The 22,842-nt window shown below is 46.2% G+C and overlaps 1 protein-coding gene across 3 annotated transcripts in view; it reads right to left on the minus strand.

The window, feature by feature from the left end:
• ATAD2B (ATPase family AAA domain containing 2B) overlaps positions 1-22,842 on the minus strand; it is a 528,611-nt gene that overhangs the window by 171,240 nt on the left and 334,529 nt on the right. The window lies entirely within an intron of this gene.

Raw genomic sequence — 22,842 nt, forward strand, 5'->3', positions numbered from 1 at the left:
GTACCACTGTACTTATATAATTTTCCTTCTGCATGCTTGTTTACTATATTTTTCACTTTTACAGAATAGCCATGCATCTTAGAATCGATGGTTTATTTTACCATTTTTGGAAAAGAGGGGGGAGGGGGTATGGCTTACAATCGAGTAAATACAATATTAGAGTCTGTCTATATATATTTTACATATATTTACATCTGCGGTATTAAATTCTATGCCACCATTTGTCAGTACTTTGTAGAAATTAACACTTTCATCTTCATTAAAACCAAAACACAAGTGTACTCCTTGAAAATACTATTTTTTTTACCCATAAAACCTTCTGGATTGCCAAACCAACCAACTTGGTTTTCTATTTATTCAATCTTTAAAAAATAATAGATATCCAATTATCCACTAATGTTATTGTATTCTGAATAAATCTAAAAGCCTCCTCAAATTTTTCTAAAGCTGGACTCAGAGTAAAATTATCATCTGCATAATATAAGACAAATATTCCAAAACTAGTCAGCCATTCCCCAAAAGGGCACATATAGAAGTTAAAAAGTAGGCGAAATTGGTGAGTTCTGTGGAACCCCACAATTTGCCAACCAAAATTCAGAATTTAAGTTAGCTCCTTTTACACAATATCTTCTTTTAGTCAAGAAATCAAAAAAACTCACCTTACCACCCACTCCCAACATTACATTATGATTTATCAAATTAAACGCTGCAGATATATCAAATTGAAGCAGTAATGTTCTTTTACCAAAGCTCATAATTTTTCTAATTTCAGAGGCCAAAATTAACAATGAAAGACTTAGGTTTTTACCTGGATAATCTTCTTTTTGTTAATCCCTCCAGTGTTTTCCCCAGAATTTTTTTCTAGCCGGGTGGGGCGGGATGGGGAAATTTGGTGGTGGGAAAAATTAATCCCCTCTTTTACTAAGATGCGCTAGCATTTTTAGCGCACACAAACCCCCACGCTACATGGGAAAACTAACGCTAGCTCAATGCTGGCATTAGCATCTAGCGCACGTGGCAATTCTGTGCATGCTAAGCGCACGCTAAAATCACTATCGCAAATTAGTAAAAGGAGCCCTAAATGTGTACTATTTTTATTAGTTACCGTATTTTCTCGCATATAACGCGCGCGTTATACGTGGTTTTTACATACCGCGCACACCCTTGCGCGTTATACGCGTGAGCGCGTTGTACAAAATTTTTTTTACATAGTTCCCCCCCCCCGACGTCCGATTCACCCCCCCGCAGGACCACTCGCACCCCCACCCCGAAGAACCGCTCGCACGCACCCACATCCCCACCCCGAAGGACCGCTCGCACACACTCCCACCCCCACCCTGAAGGACCGCTCGCACCCCCACAGCCTCCCGACCCCCCCATCATGTAGAAGCTCCTACCGGTGTCCTGCTGCTTCCTCTTGGCGGTCCCGACACCCGACACAATCGGGGCAAGAGGGAGCTCAAGCCCTCTTGCCCCAGCCAACCGCGGCACCCCCGACACGATCGGGGCAAGAGGGAGCTCAAGCCCTCTTGCCCCCCCGACTCCCCGACACAATCGGGGCAAAAGGGAGCCCAAGCCCTCTTGCCCCGTCAACTCCCCAACAATATCGGGCCAGGAGGGAGCCCAAGTCCTCCTGGCCCTGGCGACCCCCTCCCCCCCCGCTAGTTGTTCGGGCCAGGAGGGAACCCAAACCCTCCTGGCCATGGCGACCCCCTACCCCCACCCCGCACTACATTACGGGCAGGAGGGATCCCAGGCCCTCCTGCCCTCGATGCAAACCCCCCTCCCCCCAACGACCGCCCCCCCAAGAACCTCCAACCGCCCCCCCAGCCGACCCGCGACCCCCACGACACCCCCACCCCCCTTCCCCGTACCTTTGTGTAGTTGGCCGGACAGACGGGAGTCAAACTCGCCTGTCCGGCAGGCAGCCAACGACGGAATGAGGCCGGATTGGCCCATCCGTCCCAAAGCTCCGCCTACTAAGGCGGTCGTTGGGGGTAGGGGGGTTTGCGTCGAGGGCAGGAGGGCCTGGGATCTCTCCTGCCCGTAATGTAATGTGGGGTGGAGGTAGGGGGTCGCCGTGGCCAGGAGGACTTGGGCTCCCTCCTGGCCTGATATTGTCGGGGAGTTGGGGAGTCGGCGGGGCAAGAGGGCTTGGGCTCCCTTTTGCCCCGATTGTGTCAGGGAGTCGGGGGGGCAAGAGGGCTTGAGCTCCCTCTTGCCCTGATCGTGTCGGGGGTGCCGCGGTTGGCTGGGGCAAGAGGGCTTGAGCTCCCTCTTGCCCCGATCGTGGTCGGGGAGTCGGGACTGCCAAGAGGAAGCAGCAGGACACTGGTAGGAGCTTCTACATGATGGGGGGGGTCGGGAGGCTGTGGGGGTGCGAGCGGTCCTTCAGGGTGGGGGTGCGGGTGCGTGCGAGCGGTCCTTCGGGGTGGGGATGCGTGCGAGCGATCCTGCGGGGTGGGGGGTGAATTGGACGTCGGGGGGGGGGCATTAGGCTTTCAGGGTGGGGACAGGACTTCAAGGGGGAGAGGAGAGTTGGGGCGGGCGGCGATGGGAGAGTCGGGCAGCATGCGCGGTATACGGGTGTGTGCGGTATATAAAAATTTCTGTACATAAATTTGTGTTTTTCGCACGCTATACCCGTGTGCGCGTTTTACACGGGTGTGCGTTATCTCTGTGAAAATACGGTAATTACTATTATTTTCCAATGCTCAATATGACTTCCTTTTTTAAGGCTTGACACTTGTGCAAGAATATTTTTACTAAATTTAAGAAGTATCCAATTCTAGAAGGGAATAATTAGATATTTCCCCTCTTTCAAATGGTATAGAGGTTTAAAAAAGGGAAAGGCTTCAATGAAGTCATTAGGTTCAATCTAGCCATTTATTTCTGCATGAATTTAAACAACTAAAAAAAAAAAAAGATAAATATAGCTCATCCAGTCATACAAGAAATGGCTCCACAGCAGGGGTGCCCACACTTTTTGGGCTTGCGAGCTACTTTTAAAATGACCAAGTCAAAATGATCTACCAACAATAAAATTTTACAAAATACAAAGCACACTGTACGCAGAGAAAATGTTAATTATCATTTATATTCCACGGGTTTTCAAAGAGGTCAAGGCAGATGACTTTATGCAATGTCACCTCAGGAACAACTATACAAAAATAGGCAAATATACCTCCTCCCTTTTTATTAAACCGCAATTGCGGTTTTTAGCGCAGGGAGATGCGCTAAATGCCCTGCGCTGCTCTCGATGCTCACAGGCTCACTGCATTAAAAACCGCTATTGTGATTTAGTAAAAGGGGGCCATAGTGCAAAATATAGACAGCAGATATAAATTCTCAAAACGGACACATTTTGATCACTAAATTGAAAATAAAATCATTTTTCCTACCTTTTTGTCTGGTGATTTCATGAGTCTCTGGTTGCACTTCCTTCTTCTGAATTGTAAATCCAATATTTCTTTCTTTCTGCCCCTCCCCTTTTCTTTCTGTCTCTCTTCTTTTCTCTCTCTCTCCATTGTGCCGACTTCTCCACTTCCTGATTCTTTCCCTACCCCCTAAGCCACCACGCCAATTTCTCCCTGCTGGTTCCCTGAGCCAGGCCAGGCACATAAAAGCGCCGGACTCACAAGACTTCACTTCTGTAGTCAATTCTAACATCAGAGAGGAAGTTTCAGGCCAGCCAGGCAGCGATTGGCTGGCCCAGAACTTCCTCTCCAACGTCAGAATTGACGTCGGAGGTGAAGTCTTGTGAGTCCAGCGCTTGTACACGCCTGGCCTGGCTCGGGGAGGCAGGAAGAAAAAGAATGGAAAGGCAACACGATCGACTCACATTGCTTTTGCAATCTACTGGATGTTATGGTATCCTGTCCTGACCTGAGGAAAGGGGTTTAGTCCCAAAAAAACTGCCTTATTTCCCAGCGGGGTTTCTTTAAATTGGAGCAAGCGCTGGGGAGTTCTGCCTTTCCCGCACCAGGACAAGCAGGCAGGCAGAGAGCAGGAACCCAAGCCTGCAGCGGCACGAGTATCGGTCCGCCCCTCCCCTGAATCCAGCGGGGTTTCTTTAAATTGGAGCAAGCGCCAACGGCGCTCAGCCGTTTGGCGCGCCGTCGGAAGCGGCGACCCGTGAAGCGATGAGCAAGATAAACTCAAAAAGCGACGGACAAGACTGACTCAAAAAAACATCCTGATAAGTATTACAACTTGTTAAAGTTGATATTATTAGATTTTATCGAACTGTATACCTGACACTATTGAACAGGCTAGAGCTGATATTATTGAACAGGTTAAAGCTGATATTGAATCAGGTTAGATGTAGTAATATTGCGCAGGTTATAACTGATATTACAGAACTGTATACCGCCTGAAATAACTGATATTACTGTATTGCACTTTCCCCTTAAAGTTAAAGTTGATATTATTTAACAGGTTAAAGCTGATATTGAATAAGGTTAGAGCTAGTAATATTACGCAGGTTATAACTGATATTATTGAACTCTTTACCACCTAAAATAGCTTATATTACTGTATTGCACATTCCCCTTCTGTCATCAAATATTCTACACCACTTCTCCCAAACAATTTAACAGCAGATGAAAATGGCAACTTTCAACAAATATCTCCTGATTCTGGGGATACTTTATTTAAAATGTTTTAGAAGCTGGTGTAACGATGAAAATAACCCCAAACCTATTCCTATTCATTTCTCATGGCACAGACCAACTAAAACGAACTAACCCACCGGACCACACCAATTCCTTTATGATTATTCAAAACTGGGCCCGTTACAAATACCAGTGGTAAATAGAGCTCGAAGCTCTTTCAAACTCCATAGAAACAAGACCAAAGAAAGAAATTTGAAAAAAATAGAATGCCTTAGAACACCCACCCCAAACAAATATGGGAACCTAAAGGGATACTACCTGAACATCCATTCAGTAAGAAACAAAGCCCAAATACTACACGATTGGCTGACGAAAACGAATCCCGACTTCCTATTTTTAACTGAAACATAGATTATTTCAGACACCGATACGATTATGAAAGAAATGTTACCCCAGGGCTACAAAATAATACCACTATCAAGAAACTGGAAGAAAGGGGGAGGTATTGCGATAATCCTAAAAGAATCCTTCAGTTATAGCAAAATAGACTCTAAAACCATAAAAGACCTAGAAATATTAACTTGCAAAGTCACAAACACCCAACTGGAAGAGGCATTAATCGTGACACTCTTTTACATATCCCCCAAAAAGTAGACCAGCACTAGAGAAGAGTTTTTTGAATACATCACTACCAACTCCCTAAGAGGAACGTACAACCTACTACTGAGAGACACAAACGTTCACCTAGAGAAAGTGGAAAAACCAGACGTGATAGAAATTAACATGTTCTTAGAAACTCTCGGTTTCACAATACCAAAACCAGAGGAAACACGTGAAAAAGGCCACCAACTAGACATAGTTACCTTTTCACAAAAAGAAATCCCTGACCCCAAAATCCATCTTAACACAGGGGCCTGGGAAAAATGCATCTGGTCAGATCACTACATATGTAATTTCGATATATATTGGCATAAAAAGTCACACCAACAAAAAAATATAAGAAAAAACCCAAAATCAACCACAATCACCAGAAGAGGAACTATAAATCAAACTGAATTCTGGGCCCATTACGAAGTACAACCCAAAACTGAGGAAATACAGGACTTCCCAACTAGATGAGCTAAGTTCAGCAAAGAAGTGTTAGATCAAATAGCACCACTCCAAACATACAAAAAGAAAAAAAGGGTAATAAACGAATGGTTCGACACTGAACTACTAACACTAAAACAGGAACTGAGAAAACTAGAAAGAACCTGGCAAAAAACAAACAAAGATGAAGACAAAACAAACTGGAAACAAAAAATAAAAAACTACAAAAATCTGATCAGAGTAAAACGAACAAAACACTACGCACAAAAAATAGGGACACCCAAAACAAATAGCAAAGAACTGTTCAAGTTGGTACACAGACTAAAAGACACTACCCAAATCCTAATACAGAAAAACGAATGTATGCTCCCAGCAGAAACCCTTTCTTCAACAACAAAATCTTAGACGTAAGAGCGACCATACCCTCACCTTCACCCAACTTCGATTTCCCTCACCCAACTTCGATTTCCAACTCGGACCACACGAAAAAGAACCCAGAGTAGACATGCTTTGAAACCATTTTGAACCTCCAAACTGGCACCAATTTCTAACCCTGTATAACAAATATACCAAATCAAACTGCCTACTAGACATATGTCCTGCCAAGACCATGAAAACTGCCACATTAGATTTTAAAAAGGATCTATTTGACTGGATAACAACCACTCTCACGGAAGGAACATTTCACGAGGAAATGGGACATATACTAATCACACCCATCCCTAAAGACCAAAAAAACTCACTAGCCCTAAAAAACAATTACAGACCCATAGCGAGCAACCCCTTATTTACCAAGCTTCTTGAAGGATTGGTCAACTTGGAGCTAATGAACTATCTAGACCAGGGGTGTCCAATGTCGGTCCTCGAGGGCCGCAATCCAGTCGGGTTTTCAGGATTTCCCCAATGAATATGCATTGAAAGCAATGCATGCACATAGATCTCATGCATATTCATTGGGGAAATCCTGAAAACCCGACTGGATTGCGGCCCTCGAGGACCGACATTGGACACCCCTGATCTAGACAAATTTAGCATACTAAATGAACATCAATCAGGATTCAGAAAAGGCTTTAGCACTGAGACAGTTGTAGCTTCAATCCTTAATCACATATACAGCTTCTTCAGCAATGGAACAAGAGCTCTGATTTTGCAACTGGACTTCAGCAGTGCTTTTGATCTAGTTGATCACGAAATAATGCTACACTGCCTAGAAGCAATAGGACTTACCGGAAGAGTAAAAAACTGGATACAGGGTTTCTTAACAAAGAGATCTTACTGTGTAGTTAGTGATGGGACATACTCAAACTCCTGGAGAAACCCCTCAGGAGTACCAAAGGGATCACCACTATCACCAACATTATTCAACATTTACATCTCATCACTAGGATACTTACTACAAAAGCTAAACTTAAACTACTACATATATGCAGATGACATTTCCATTTTAATCCCACTGAACAGCATAACAAACGGCATAACAAACGGCATAACAAACAGCATAACAAACAGCATAACAAACGAGACCTCAGAATACATTTATCATATTATGACTAAAATAGAACACTGGACAATTAATTTCAAGCTGAAACTAAACACAGAAAAAACTAAAGTCTTCCTTGCAAGCCCAACAGACAAAATCACCAAAACAACGTTACATATAAAAGATCATGACTACCCGATTACCAAAACAATAAAAATATTGGGAGTCACATTAGACACACATTTGACAATGGTTGAACACATGAACTCAGTGGTAAAAAAGTGTTTCCTAACATTATAGAAAACTAAAGACCATCAAAAAATACTACTAGTGCAATCACTAGTACTTTCTACACTGGATTACTGCAACATCATTTATATGGGCATTCCCAAAAAAACAGTGAGAATAGTTCAGAATAGAATAGTTCAGAGCACAGAAATCCGCTTGATATTTGGATTAAAGAAGAGTGACCATGTCAGCCCCTATTACAGACTACTACACTGGCTGCCATTCGAAGCACGAACAATATTCAAGTTCGCTTGCATATGCTTCAAGCTAGTATGGGGACTAGCCCCCACATACCTATTATCACACTTCGTACTATACAGTCCTACGAGACAAACCAGAAATTGCAATCTATTCGCATATCCAAGCATTACCGGCTGTAAATACAAAACCTTCCTGGACAGAACTTTTAAGTACCAAGCAAACAAACAACAACACTGGCAGGACAACTACATAAATGGAGCTGAACTGACCTACATCGCCTTTAGAAAAACCATAAAAACTGCCTTATTCGACAAATATGTCATCTAAACTTCAACTACACCTCTCTCTTTTTCCTTTTACCTAATATGTCCCCTCTGAAAAAATTCTAAACAAACAGTATTATGTAATTCACCATTTTATCAAAAAGGACCTCCCTGAATTTCTAAACAGACTGTATATTATAATTGCTGCATTTCTAAGATTCTGTATATTGTAATTTCTCTATCTGCATATTGTAAATCGCTGATTGTCCAGCTCTCTTCAGTTGTAAACCGCCTAGAAGTCGCAAGATTATGGCGGTATAGAAGAATAAAGTTATTATTATTATTTCCTATTTATAAACTTTAATCAATACAGTTACAATACAGCACAGTTACTTACCGTAACAGGTGTTATCCAGGGACAGCAGGCAGATATTCTCACATGTGGGTGACGTCATCCACGGAGCCCCGACGCGGACAGCTTTTCAAGCAAACTTGATTGAAGATTTCAAGTTTGCTAGTGCTGCACCACGCATGTGTGTGCCTTCCTGATCCACTAGAGGGCGCATACCCACCTCATGGTCCTCAGTTCAGATAGCTAGCAAAGAAGCCAACCTCGGGGAGGCGGGCGGGTTGTGAGAATATCTGCCTGCTGTCCCTGGATAACACCTGTTACGGTAAGTAACTGTGCTTTATCCCAGGACAAGCAGGCAGCATATTCTCACATGTGGGTGACCTCCAAGCTAACCAAAAAGGGACGGAGGGAAGTTGGCAATCCAAGAAAACAGATTATGCAAAACCGACTGGCCAACCGGCCGTCGCTCCTGGACAGAGTATCCAGGCAGTAGTGGAAGGTGAAAGGATGAACCGAAGACCAAGTGGCAGCCTTGCCAAACTCCCCAACAGGCGTCGACCTGAGGAAAGCTACCGAAGCCGCCATCACTCGGGCTCTATGTCCTGTGACTCGACCCTACAGTACGAGACCAGCCTGAGCATATGAAAAGGAAAAACAAGCAGCGAACCAGTTGGACAAGGTGCGCTTGAAAACCGAGCGTCCCGACCAATGAGGGCGAAGGACCAAAAAGAAAAGAGGAACCGTCCAAGGAGACTGACGAGCGTTGAAGACAAAAAGCCAACGCCCTCTTACAGTCAAGTGTGCGAAGCGCCACCTCGCCCGGAGGCGAGTGGGGCTTCGGCAAAAAGACGGAAAGAATAATAGAAAGATTGAAAGGAAAGGCCGAAATCACCCTGAACAAGAACTGGGGTGGAGAACGCAGGACCACCGCGTCCCGATGAAATACAGGAAAAGACGGGTCCGCAACCAGAGCTTGCAGCTCACTGACTCTGCGAGCAGACGTGAGAGCAACCAGGAATACCACCTGCCAGGTGAAGTAAGCCAAAAGAGCTTCATCAATGGAATCAAATGGAGGTATCCCAATTGAGCCAGGAACACACAAAGATCCCAAACCACCAGAGGGGCTTTGAGCGGAGGATGTACAATGAAGAGATCCCTCATAAAGCGGGAAACCGTCGGATGGATGGAGAGCAGCGTCCCATTCAGCGGCCGATGAAAGGCAGCAAATGCACAGAGATGGATTCGAAAAGATGTAGATTTGAGACCAGACCGAGCCAAGTGCAACAGAAAATCCAGCACTGAAGGCAAGGAGGCAGAGAGCGAATCCATGCGGTGCTCAGCACACCACGCAGCAAATCAGGACCATCTCTGGAAAAAGCATTGCCGAGTGGAGATCTTTCGAGAGGCCTCGAGAACATCCCCACCGACTGAGAGAAACAGAAGGAGGGAGGCACGTTGCGAGGAACCAAGCTGCAGATTGGAATGCAACAGAAACCGCAATACTGAGACAGCAGAGAACGGGAACATAGGTAGAAACTGAGTTCCCCGATACGCTGGAGGAACCATGGCCGCCAGGGCCACAGAGGAGCCATCAAGATCCTGATGGCGCAGACAAACAATCCGAGTACAGGGAGGAAACGCATAGAACCCGCCCATTCCATCGAGAAGGAAGCATCCACCACGATGCGAACTCGGTAGAATATCCTCGAGCGATCTCGAGGCAACCAGAGAGTGAGGGTTCAAGTGAACAGAACTACCTGTTGGGTTCCCCACCGAACATTCATATGCCGCAGAGTCTGAGAATGGAGCAACCATTCATGCGGCCGAAAAGGGCGACTCAACGTGTCCGCCAGACAATGCAGCACGCCCCGGAATACACCGCCCAAAGAAGAAGCAGTGATGTAACACACACTGCCATTGACAAAAGGCTTCCCCGCAAGGAAACAAGGGACCTGTACACCCTGGCTTGGTCACCGAATACATAGCCAGGAGAAGTCGGGACGCACCAGATCACGGCACTGCAAATGGCCTGGAGTTCCAGCAGATTGATGTGGCTGCGACAGGCCGCACCCGACCAAGCACCCGAAGGCCGTCGAGATGCACCCCTACGCCAATGCCAAGTAGTCCATCGGCAGACGGGAAAACGAAGAGGTGGCCCCCCAACGAAACAAGCGTGTCAAGGTGGGCGACACCTCAATATGCTGGGAAGCGGGATCCCGATCCTTTCATCACTAAGATGCTCGGGTCCAGCGGGGAACATGAAGATGAAACCCGGCGAACCACGGGACATCCACCGTGGAAAACCCCTGCTCCCAAAAGGATCAGCAACAGGTCGGCCGAGGCCGAAAAACCGCTGAGACACCAGCCGACACAAGCGCCGACAGGCCACCAGCCGAGGCAGAGGCAGAAAAGACCGAAGGTGGACCGAGGACAGAAGGCCCACCTTCCGGCATAAACCAACAAGGGCTTCCTCTGAGGCCGAGACAAGGATCCAGGTCCGCCCCTACGGACTCCCGAGACTGGGGCGGGCTGAGATAGACCCACTCCCGTACTAGAACAAGTGCAGGGCACGAAAGGCCAGAACCAAACGCAGATGGGAGGATGGGAATGCCCGACCGACAGAAGGGAGGCTATACTCCCTGTGCGGAGGCACGGAGACACCGCTCCCGAAGGGAGTGGAGGAATCCCCAGAAGGAGAGCAGCCCGGATGCCATGCGAGAATAGACGAAAAGACGGCCCGAACTCGCCGAAGCCAGCGGCCAACCCCAAACCCGGCGCTGCAGCAGCTATTGCGGCTGCTGCGAAGGAGGCCGAGATAACATAAGAAGGGTCTCCAGAGAAGGAGTCCAAACCACCAAGGCAGACGGGATGAAGCCAAAGGCGTCCCGATAGGCGAAGGACCTGTCGCGAGCTGAGAGGCGGTTAGTGGACACCGCAAGGGAGGCCTCAATAAGCGCAGAACTCACGCACGTAAAAGCGGCGAGACGCGCCTGGAGGCTCGGAACCTCCGCCACCCTCGGCGCCAAGCGAGAGGCCGCATGGCGGGAGCAATAGAGCCGGAGCAGAGAGAGAGGCTGAACCCTCTCGAACCGGAGCTGGAGATGCCCAGGTGCTACCCCGGAGTCGACACCGTGGCCCAAAACCAGCCGCTGCCGCGGGTAACAGCGACGTTGCTGCACTAAGCCACCGTCGACTTCGAAACACAAGGCCATAGCCCCCCAAAGGGCACAAAGCCCCAAGCGACGTCAAGCCACACGCCCCCGTCGACGGTGCGAAGCCTCGGCAACGACGAGGCACAGAGCTCCAGCCGACGATGAGGCCCCCAGCCTCAGGCGAGGCGCAAGCCTCAGGCGACGTCGAGCACAAGCGTCAAGAGACGCGGAGCACACGGCCGCCGCCGACACCGAAGACACCCAACCTCTGCCGACATCGAGACCTGCAGCCCCAGTCGACATTGAGGCAGAAATCAATCGAGGCACCCAGCCGCATTCTACATCGAGGCGCAAGGCCCCAGGCGGCGGGGAGGCACCAAGCCGAAGCCGACGTCAAGGCAGCTGCAGTCGACGGCGAGGCACAAAGCCCCAGTCGACGTCGGGGCACAAAGCTCCAACGACGTCAAGAAACGAAGCCTCAAGCGGCGGCGAGGCACCAAGCCCCACACGACGGCGAGGCACCAAGCCCCAGTCGACGTCGAGGCACGAAGCCCGGTCGACGTCGAGGCACGAAACCTCATTCGACATCGAGGCATGAAGCCTCCGTCGACTTCGAGGCACGAAGCTCCAGTCGACGTCGCGGCACGAAGCTCCCGCCGACGTCGAGGCACCTCGAGGGTCAGAAATCAGCACCGTACCAACGAACTGGTAAGAAAGGTGCAGCAGTGCGCTCCATAAGGGCAACCTCGAGATGAGTATTCCCATGGAAGGAGGCATGCATTGAAGGTCTCGTAGAGGCGGGCGCGACTGCACTCGATGCCTCCGTCGACGTCGAGGCACGAAGCCTCAGTCGACGTCGAGGCAGGAAGGCTCAGTCAAGGTCGAGGCACGAAGCCTCAGTTGACGCCTAGGCACAAAGCCCCATTCGACGCCGAAGCTCGAAGCCCCAGGCGACGTCGAGGCACGAAGCCTCAGTCGACATCGAGGCACGAAGCCTCAGTCGACGTCGAGGCACGAAGCCTCATTCGAGGGCGAGGCACGAAGCCCCAGTCGAGGCACGAAGCCCCAGTCGACGTCGAGGCACGAAGCCTCAGTCGACGTCGAGGCACGAAGCCTCATTCGAGGGCGAGGCACGAAGCCCCAGTCGAGGTCGAGGCACGAAGCCTCGGTCGACGTCGAGGCACGAAGCCGCAGTCAAGGTCGAGGCACGAAGCCTCAGCGGACGCCGGGCATGAAGCCTCAGTCGACGTCGAGGCACAAAGCCCCAGTCGACGTCGAGACACGAAGCCTCAGTCGAGGTCGAGGCACGAAGCCTCAGTCGAGGGCGAGGCACGAAGCCTCAGTCGAGGGCGAGGCACGAAGCCTCAGTCGACGTCGAGGTACGAAGCCTCAGTCGACTTCGAGGTACAAAGCCTCAGTCGAGGTCGAGGCACGAAGCCTCAGTCGAGGGCGAGGCACGAAGCCTCAGTCGCCGTCGAGTCACGAAGCCTCCTTCGAGGGCGAGGCACGAAGCCCCAGTCGAGGTCGAGGCACGAAGCCTCAGTCGACATCGAGGTACAAAGCCTCCGTCGAGGTCGAGGCACGAAGCCTCCGTCGAGGTCGAGGCACGAAGCCCTCGTCGACGTCTAGGCACGAAGCCCTCGTCGACGTCGAGGCAAGAAGCCCTCGTCGATGTCGAGGCACGAAGCTCCAGTCGACGTCGAGGCACGAAGCTCCATCCGACGTCAAGGCACATCGAGGTTCCGAAGTCAGCACCGTACCAATGAACTGGTAAGAAAGGTGCAGCAGTGCGCTCCATAAGGGCAACCTCATGAAGAGTATTCCCATGGGAGGAGGCACGCTTTGAAGGTGCCTGGAAAGACTCAGCCGATGTCATTACCGAGGTAATGCAGCTAAAAAACAAAAGGAAGAAATAAGACTTACCAGGGATCGAAGCTACTCAGTCCGATTCCAACGAAGGAACAAGGGTCCCGGCCATCCTGCTCACACGAGGTGAGCCGAGAGAGGCCAGGGAAGCAGAAATACAGCTACAGCCAAATGAGGCCTAGCCGCATGGCTGAGGCCCAAGGAGGGCCTGCCGGTAGAAACACAATAAAAAGTCCGTTTTAAACATTTTTTTTTTTTTTTTTTTAAACAAAGAAACACACGATCAAGTAACAACGCACAGCGACTCCCTAACAAAATAAAGAAGCCGCGGTGCTAGAAAGGCACATAGAAGAACGGAGAGAAGAGAGACAGGGCTTTCTGGCTCCGCGGAAAACTAAGAACTGAGGACCATGAGGTGGGTATGTGCCCTCTAGTGGATCAGGAAGGCACACACATGCGTGGTGCAGCACTAGCAAACTTGAAATCTTCAATCAAGTTTGCTTGAAAAGCTGTCCGCGTCGGGGCTCCGTGGATGACGTCACCCACATGTGAGAATATGCTGCCTGCTTGTCCTGTATACTGTAATTTCTCTATCTGCATATTGTAAATCGCTGATTGTCCAGCTCTCTTCAGTTGTAAACCGCCTAGAAGTCGCAAGATTATGGCGGTATAGAAGAATAAAGTTATTATTATTATTTCCTATTTATAAACTTTAATCAATACAGTTACAATACTACTTGATTCTACGTAAAGCAACAAAACAATTTTTTTCTACCTTTTGTTGTTTCTGCTTTAATCATCTTCTCTTCACTCTTCTTTCTATTCAGTGTTTGTCCTCATTCCCTTCCATGCAACATCTGTCCTCTCTTTGCCCCTTTCACCCAGCCTCTTCCCTCTCTCTCTACCCCTTCCATCTACTGTCCACCCTCTCTCTGCCCCTTTGCATTCACTGTCCACCCTCTCTGCCCTTTCCATCCAGTGTTCACCCTCTCTCTGTTCCATATGGCATCTTCCCTTTTTCTTTGTCTCTTCAATAAACTGTATATCTTGTGCCCTTTCTCTCCTTCAGCTTCACCCCCTCCCCTATGCTCTGGCATCTCTCTCTTCTCCTTTTCTTCCTTCCTTCCCACTTCACCCCATGGTCTGGCATTTCTATCTCCTTCCCTTCTCTCCTCCCATGCCCTGGCATCTCCATCCTCCCCCTCCCCCATATGCACTGACATCTCTCCCCCTCCATGGTCTGGTAGCTCCTTTCCTTTCCCTCCCTCCCATGATCTTGCCTCTCCTCTCCCTTCCCTGGTCTTCCTTCTCCCCTCGCTCTCCCCATTTGGGTGCTGCTGCAGCAGCACTTCTCTTCCCCCTCCCAAATTGGGTGCAGCAGCAGCTTTTCTCTTCCCCCCCAAATTGGGTGCATCTGCTTTTCTCTTCCCCATCCCCCCAAAAAAATAGGGAGCAGCAACAGAACATTTCTCTTCCCCCTCCCCTCCTCCATTCAGTGCAGCAGCAGCGTTTCTCTTCCCATCCCTCCCAGCTCACACACCCGTCAGCAGAGTCGCTAGGCAAGTTGTAAGCTTCCCTCCATCGCTGACCTATCTTCCATAGGTCAGCGACGGAGGGAAGCTTACAACTTGCTGCTTTTACTTGCTTCGGGCCTTCCTTGTTGCTGGTCCTGCCTACTTTCTGTTTCCGCGAAGGCAGGACCCAGCAGCGAGGAAGGCCAGAAGCAAGTAAAACAGTTAACCTCAGTTTGGTGGGATAAGGCTTTAGAAACTTGGTACAAGTGGTTCGCTGCTAGGCGCGCTGGGACAAGGCAGGGAGGACGGGGGTTTTCGTTACATAAGTTGCACAGGCTTACAGGCGCAGACAGGCCACACCGGTAGCGGCTTCCCAATACCTCGAACATGCATCCCAGCAGGATGACCATGGCCACGCACGACACCATAGCGGCATGATTTTGAGTCACGAATTTGTGGCTGAAGACTGGGGGGCTCTTATTTTTCTTCCGCAGCCCCATGCTGGCTGGCCAAGAGGTTCACCGCCCACCCTGCACCGCAGCACAACAACGAGCGCTAAGAGGGGCCAAGCACGTAGACGCTAACCCCCCCATCTTTTTCCAGAGGCAAGCCGAAAACCAACCATCCTACCAGCCCACCCCGCTTCCTCCTGCTCTTCCCTCCTTAAGCACAACTCACCACGCACATAAGCTTGCTTCCCTCCCTCCCTTCCTTCAACTCGCTATCTCCCGCCTTAGCCTGCAGCGAATCAAACCCATGCTCCAAGGTTTTAAAAAAATTTTGACAGCGGAGCGCTCACCTAAATTAGCTGGGCAGAGCGCCCGGCTAAAACCTGCTAGGGAGAACACTGCCCTCTCTGGAGTCCGTCCATATGGTGATCAATCTGTTCCTGCAAACTGGACTTGCAGAAGTGTGAATACTTAACAGTTTTGAGCACCTTCCACATAGAGGCGGAGCCCAGTGTCCTCTTCAAGTTATGTCCCAAAGCAATCGAGCTCCATTGGAACAGAATACAAAGAAGGAGGGGAAACAGGGAATGTTACCACATACATAACACAATTCTGTTTTGTTAATGAACAGGGAACAGAGAACCAACATGCTGTGTGCAACAAGCATTAACAATAAGTTTCCAAGTTTATTTAAAAGTTTGTTAAACCGCCTATACAAAGTTTCTAAGCAATGTACAATAAAAGTTTGGTTTTACACATATACAATGTTCAAAGGACAAAAATAAAACGGGTACAATAGGTGAAGGGCAAGCACTACATTATAGAAGAAAAAAGTTACAAATAAGGTAAAAAACAAAAGGCAGGGGGGTTAAAAAATGTGAGATGCTCACAGGGCGTCCTTAACAGGACAATTATTTGTTGAAGGTGTCTTTGAATAAAAATGTTTTTATTTTAATTTAAATCGAGTCAAGGACGTTTCCTCCCTTAAATGCAAAGGAGCAGCATTCCATAGGGAAGGTGATATTACTGAAAATATAGATGTGGAATACATAGGAGATGTTGTGAAGCTGATCTGAGTAATCTAGGAGTATAAGGAATAAGATATCTGTTTATAAACTCTGGACAGTTAGAAGCATGGGTCTTGAAAGTTAGAAGGAAAATTTTGTATATAATTTTGTGATTAATAGGTAACCAGTGAGCGTTATTTATTTATTTAAATTATTTGTAGCCCGCCTATCTACAAATCTAGGCGAGGAACAATACAAACATACAAAATCAGCAAATGGGGTCATTAATAATGGGGTCACATGATCATATTTTTTTTTTGAATTAGTAATAATTTTGATCAATGTATTTTGAATTATCTGTAATCGTTTTATTTCTTTTTTAATTATGCCTTTGTAAAGTGCTTGTAATAATTAAGACAAGAGATAACTAATGAATGTATTAAGATATTGATCGAGGAAGGATCGAGAAGTTTAGTAAGAGAACGTATCATTCATAACCTGTGGAAAATTTTCTAAACCACTGCACTGATTTGATTATGATAAGAGGCTGAAGAATACTTATGCATATACTAACAGGAAAAGAGCTCCAGACCTGGAATCTAGCAAAATCCAAGGCAGAAAAGCAGGTGAAACAGGAAAAACTGAAGGCAGACTGCAAGGACACCTAAGAGGATTAGTAGAAAGAAGATTATCCAGGTAAAAACCTAATTTTTTATTCTGTTACATCCGCTTAGGAATCTGTACGTATGACAATGTACCAAAGCAATGCCTCACATCTAAGGGAGTGACTACAGTGTTAGCTCTACAGCCCACATCACTCTTACTGCCTAACTTTTGCCCCTGCCCCCTGCTGCCTGGCTATAGCCTCTCTCAAGCAAGCACTCAGGTGACTTCACTAGTCTTGCTTCCTATTTAATCTCAGCCCAATGTCTGGAAAGCAGTATATACTAATGCTCAAAGTATGGGAAACAAGATTCTGGATCTAGAAGCTATGAAGGAAGAAGATGAGTTGGATATAGTGGCGATCACAGAGATGTGGTTCATGGAGAATCATAACTGGGATGTAGTTATATCGGGTTATAATCTGTTCAGGAAAGACAGGGTGGGAAGAAAAGGAGGGGGAGTAGCATTATATCTTTGAGACAGTGCTGTGAACAAGACTTCCCTGTGAACTTCTAAAAGCTAAGTTACTCAGAATTTCATATTCTGCTCTTTTCACTGTTTTTCAGCATTATATCTGCTTAATTTCTCTTCTCCTCCTCCCTATTTCTTGCTTAAAAAAATAAACCTTTCTTTTTCCTCTGTTAAATCTTATTTCCTCTTCATAAAAATAAGGGTAAGACTTAATAGTCCCACCCACCCCAGGGATCACTGCTCATATATAGAGAACCAAATAATCAGGACTACTCAAATCAAGTCACTTCACAACCAATCAAGATGACCTTTATTCTATGCAATCACTGTGGTGCTTTAATTCCAAGACACACTATTTGGAGGCTTAAGGCTTGCCCCATCTGTCTTCAACTTGCTAGTATTAAGGAGGATTTCGGCAAAAAACAGGAATTGAACACAATTAAAGCAGCTTCCATCACTCCACAAAATCATACCAACTTACCACCTCTACCTCAAAGAATAAAACAGCCCAGGAATAAATGGGTCACAGTAGGCTCAGGAAGACTGCGACATGAAACACAGAAACATCCACCTTCACAAATATTACCTCTACAGAATTTCTTCGCTCCACTAGTGCACTGCGATACTCAAGAAAAAAGAAGGGAGATGGGACTGGAACCAATGAAGATAACTCAAGAGAACAAGTGCACCCTAAGCACAAATAAAAAAGCCAAAAACAGAAAACTATCACTGTTGGGGGATTTCATCATCAGAGGCATTAACCTTGGAACACAAGGTGAGGAGACCAAAATAGTGAAATGTCTTCCAGGATCCTCAGCTACCAGGAGTTCCAGGCAAATACTGACTATAATTAAGGAAGAAACTAAGGATTTTAACACTGATGTTGTTATCCATCTGGGAACAAATGACCTGGCCAACAACTCCACACTTGCAGCACAGAAAGCTTTTCGGGAGCTTGGTGAGGGCTTGAAACCTTTTGTAAAGACTTTAGCTTTTTTTGAAATACTGCCTGTATATGAAAGAGAGAGCAAAGAGTAAAAAACGCAGAGGAATTTAATAGGTGGCTCAAAGCCTGGTGTCATCAAAAAGGCTTCAGGTAAATAGGAGGATGGGGAAATATGTGGAAGGACAAAGAAACCTTGCGGAAAAATTTAGACAATATGTTTCTAGGCATTTAAACTAGAAGGTGGGGGTGGTATATGTATGAAGGACAATTATAGAGACCACCCCGGCAAAAGAAAAGATGCGATGGTAGTAAAGATTGCAACGTAAACAATATCAGCAACTCACTTCATAGCACTGCAATGGAAAGTGAAACGAAACAAAAATCTATACGAAAAAGGAGATTACTGCTGAAAAATAGCTGGAAAGCGATGACCACAAATGCTCGCAGTTTAACCAACAAAGTTTATGATCTGCAAGCCCTGATGTTAAGAGGCAGATCCAGATATTGTCGCTATCACAGAGACATGGTTCAGAGAATCACATGGATGGGATGCAAACATACCAGGATATAATCTTTTTAGGAAGGACAGATATGGTCAAAAAGGTGGAAGAGTAGCTCTCTCTGTAAAGATCAATATCTAAGCGACCGAAATGCAAGGGACCTGGAGAGAGGAAGAAGCGATATGGATCGCTTTGAAAAGAGAAGATGGAACCTCTATCTACGTGGCTGTAGTCTCAATTGCAGCAAATTGATAAGGATCTGATTGTGGATATCCAAAAGTTTGGAAGGAAAGAGGAGGTTGGGAGATTTCAACCTGTCAAATGCGGACTGGAATGTTCCGTCTGTGGAATTGGAAAGAAGTAGGGAGATTGTGGATGCCTTTCAAGAGGCTCTGCTCAGTCAAATGGTGATGGAATCCATGAGGGAAAAAATGATATTGGATCTAGTCCTCACAAATGGAGAGAGTATCTCTAATGTTCGAGTGGGTGCTCACCTGGGAAGTAGCGATCATCAAACGGTTTGGTTTGATATAACAGCTAAAGTGGAGAGCGGCAGCACAATACTTAAAGTCCTAGATTTCAAACGTACGGACCTGAAGAAAGAGCTGTTAGGATGGGAGGACATAAGATAGTAACATAGTAGATGACGGCAGATAAAGACCCGAATGGTCCATCCAGTCTGCCCAACCTGATTCAATTTAAATTTTTTAATTTTTTCTTCTTAGCTATTTCTTGGGCTCCAACTGCCGAAAACTCTGTTAAGACTTACTCCAGCCCATCTACACCCTCCCAGCCATTGAAGACCTCCCCAGCCCATCCTCCACCAAACGGCCATATACAGACACAAACCGTGCAAGTCTGCCCAGTACTGGCCTTAGTTCAATATTTAATCTTATTTTCTGATTCTAGACCCTTTGTGTTCATCCCACACTTCTTTGAACTCAGTCACAGTGGAAAGTGGAAAGACAGTGGTCTAAGCTGAAAGAAGCGATAAAAATGGCTACAGACCTATATGTGAAGAAAATAAATAAAAACAAGAGAAAAAGGAAGCTGATATGGTTCTCCAAACTAATGGCGGAGAAAATAAAGTTGAAATAGTTGGCGTTCGTGAAATATTTAAAAAAAAACCAAGAAGAGGAGTGCAGAAAGGCCTACAGGATGAAATTGAAGGAAGCCAAGAGAGAGATATGTCTGGCAAAAGCACAGGCGAAAGAACAAATGGCTAAAAAATGTGAAAAAGGGAGACAAAAATTTTTTCAGATATATTAGTGAAAGGAGGAAGATAAAAAATGGAATTGCTAAACTAAAAGATGCTGGGAACCGATATGTGGAGAGTGATGAGGAGAAAGCAAATGTGCTAAACAAATACTTCTGTTCTGTGTTCACAGAAGAAAATCCTGAAGAAGGACGGAGATTGTCTGGCAAAGTTACACAAGAAAATGGAGTAGATTCTGCGCCGTTCATGGAGGAGAGTGTTTATGAGCAACTTGAAAAACTGAAGGTGGACAAAGCGATGGTACCAGACAGGATCCATCCCAGGATACTGAGGGAGCTCAGAGAGGTTCTGGTGGGTCCTATTAAAGACTTGTTCAACAAATCTCTGGAGACGGGTGTGATTAAACCAAAAAATCAAATACAAAAAGAGGTGTGCTAAACAAAGTCTAAGCCAAAATGCACCTCAGAAACTAGCCACCAAAATAATAGCAATTGCTAACAACAAGCCTCAGAGACCTCCCCTGTCATTCCTCTTCATTGTATCAATGATAAATCCCTTCAAGTTGTTAAAAGTGTGGGAAGCATCCATACAATGTTGGACAAGCGGTTCTTTAATCTTTGCTCTTTTAATGTTGGACTTGTGTTCAGCAAGTCAAGTTTTAAAGGGTCTTTGCTGAACACAAGTCCAACATTAAAAGAGCAAAGATTAAAGAACCGCTTGTCCAACATTGTATGGATGCTTCCCACACTTTTAACAACTTGAAGGGATTTATCATTGATACAATGAAGAGGAATGACAGGGGAAGTGACAGGACTTTAGCTCTTAAACGAAGGGAAACGTATTGGATTTATACTTTAAACTCTCTGTCTCCCACCGGGCTAAATGACAAGATCGATTGGTCTGCATACTACTAGGAATCTACTTTATCAGTTTTTGGTTTAGCAACTAAGAACTTATTAAGCCATTTTTTTGTCAACAACAGATCAAAAAATTCTAATTGTGACTTAAAATCTAGCTTTGACTTATCATTTCAATGAGCGTATCACGATTTTTACGTTGTTATGTTTTTCAGGTGCATTACATCACCACGTATTTCATGAAGGGTGGGCTTTAAATGGCTCGGCGTTTTCACTTGCCGACGCCATTTTGAAAGCAGCACATTTGAATTTACCTAAAGTCTTGTTCCATAAGTTTGTTGTCTTAAGCATTGAATTAAGTTGTTTTTTCATTTCAAACATTCTTTAAACAATGCTTTATTCTTTAAACTTTTAAGCACTGTTTTGGCATTTCCCCTGATGAAGCCGACAGAGGTGAAACGGTGGCCCTGTCGGGTCTTAAGTGCAGTGCCAAATCTTATGATTCTAAAGATAAGTGCTGTTATACACTGAATGTTTGATATTACTTATTCCAAATCGTATATTTAAAGAATAATTTAGTCAATATATTTAAAATACTTAAACTATTTAAAGCACTTATATTTATGTGCCACAAGCCTATGATTGAGACTTCTGACCTTTCAATGCATTCAGCAGCACACTGCTAGAATCAAAGGTCTCTGAGGCTTGTTGTTAGCAATTGCTATTATTTTGGTGGCTAGTTTCTGAGGTGCATTTTGGCTTAGACGGGAGTGGTTCCCAGGTATTGGAGGAGAGTGGATGTGGTCCATACTCACAAAAGTGGTCACAGGGATGAAGCGGGAAACTACAGGCCGGTGAGCCTCACTTCAGTTGTTGGAAAAATAATGAAAGTGTTGCTGAGAGAAAGGATAGTGTACTTCCTTGAATCTAATGGGTTACAGGATTCGAGGCAACATGGCTTTACAAAAGGTAAATCATGCCAAACGAACCTGATTGAATTTTTTGATTGGGTGACTGGAGAGCTGGATTGAGGACATATGCTAGATGTAATTTACTTAGATTTAAGCAAAGCCTTTGATATGGTTCCTCATAGGAGGCTGTTGAACAAACTTGAAGGGCTGAAGTTAGGACCCAAAGTGGTGAACTGGGTTAGAAACTGGTTGTCGGACAGACACCAGAGGATGGTGGTTAATGGAAGTCGCTCGGAGGAAGGAAAGGTGAGTAGTGGAGTCCCTCAGGGTTCGGTACTGGGGCCGATCCTGTTCAATATGTTTGTGAGGGAAATTGCTGAAGGGTTAGAAGGAAAAGTGTGCCTTTTTGCAGATGATACCAAGATTTGTAACGGAGTAGACACCGAAGAGGGAGTGAAAAATATGAAAAAGGATCTGCAAAAGTTAGAGGAATGGTCTAACTAAAATTCAATGCAAAGAAATGCAGAGTAATGTATCTGGGGATTAATAATCGGAAGGAACCGTATATGCTGAGGTGAGAAGCTGATATGCACGGACAGGGAGAGGGACCTTGGGGCGAGAGTGTCCAAAAATCTAAAGGCGAAAAAACAGCTGCCAGAAGGATGCTGGGCTGTATAAAGAGAGGCGTAGCCAATAGAAGGAAGAAGGTGTTGATGCCCCTGAACAGGTCATTGGTGAGGCCCCACTTGGAGTATTGTGTGGAGTATCTGGCGAGGGACGTAAGAAGACTTGAAGCGGTCTAGAGGAGGGCGATGAAAATGATAGGAGGCTTACGCCAGAAGACATATGAGGAGAGACTGGAAACCCTGAATATTTATACCCTAGAGGCAAGGAGAAACAGGGGGGATATGATTCAGACGTTCAAATACTTGAAGGGTATTAATGTAGAACAAAATCTTTTCCAGAGAAAGGATAATGGTAAAACCAGAGGACATAATTTGAGG

The sequence above is a fragment of the Geotrypetes seraphini genome, chromosome 3 (assembly GCF_902459505.1).
Source record: "Geotrypetes seraphini chromosome 3, aGeoSer1.1, whole genome shotgun sequence".
Taxonomy (NCBI): domain Eukaryota; kingdom Metazoa; phylum Chordata; class Amphibia; order Gymnophiona; family Dermophiidae; genus Geotrypetes; species Geotrypetes seraphini.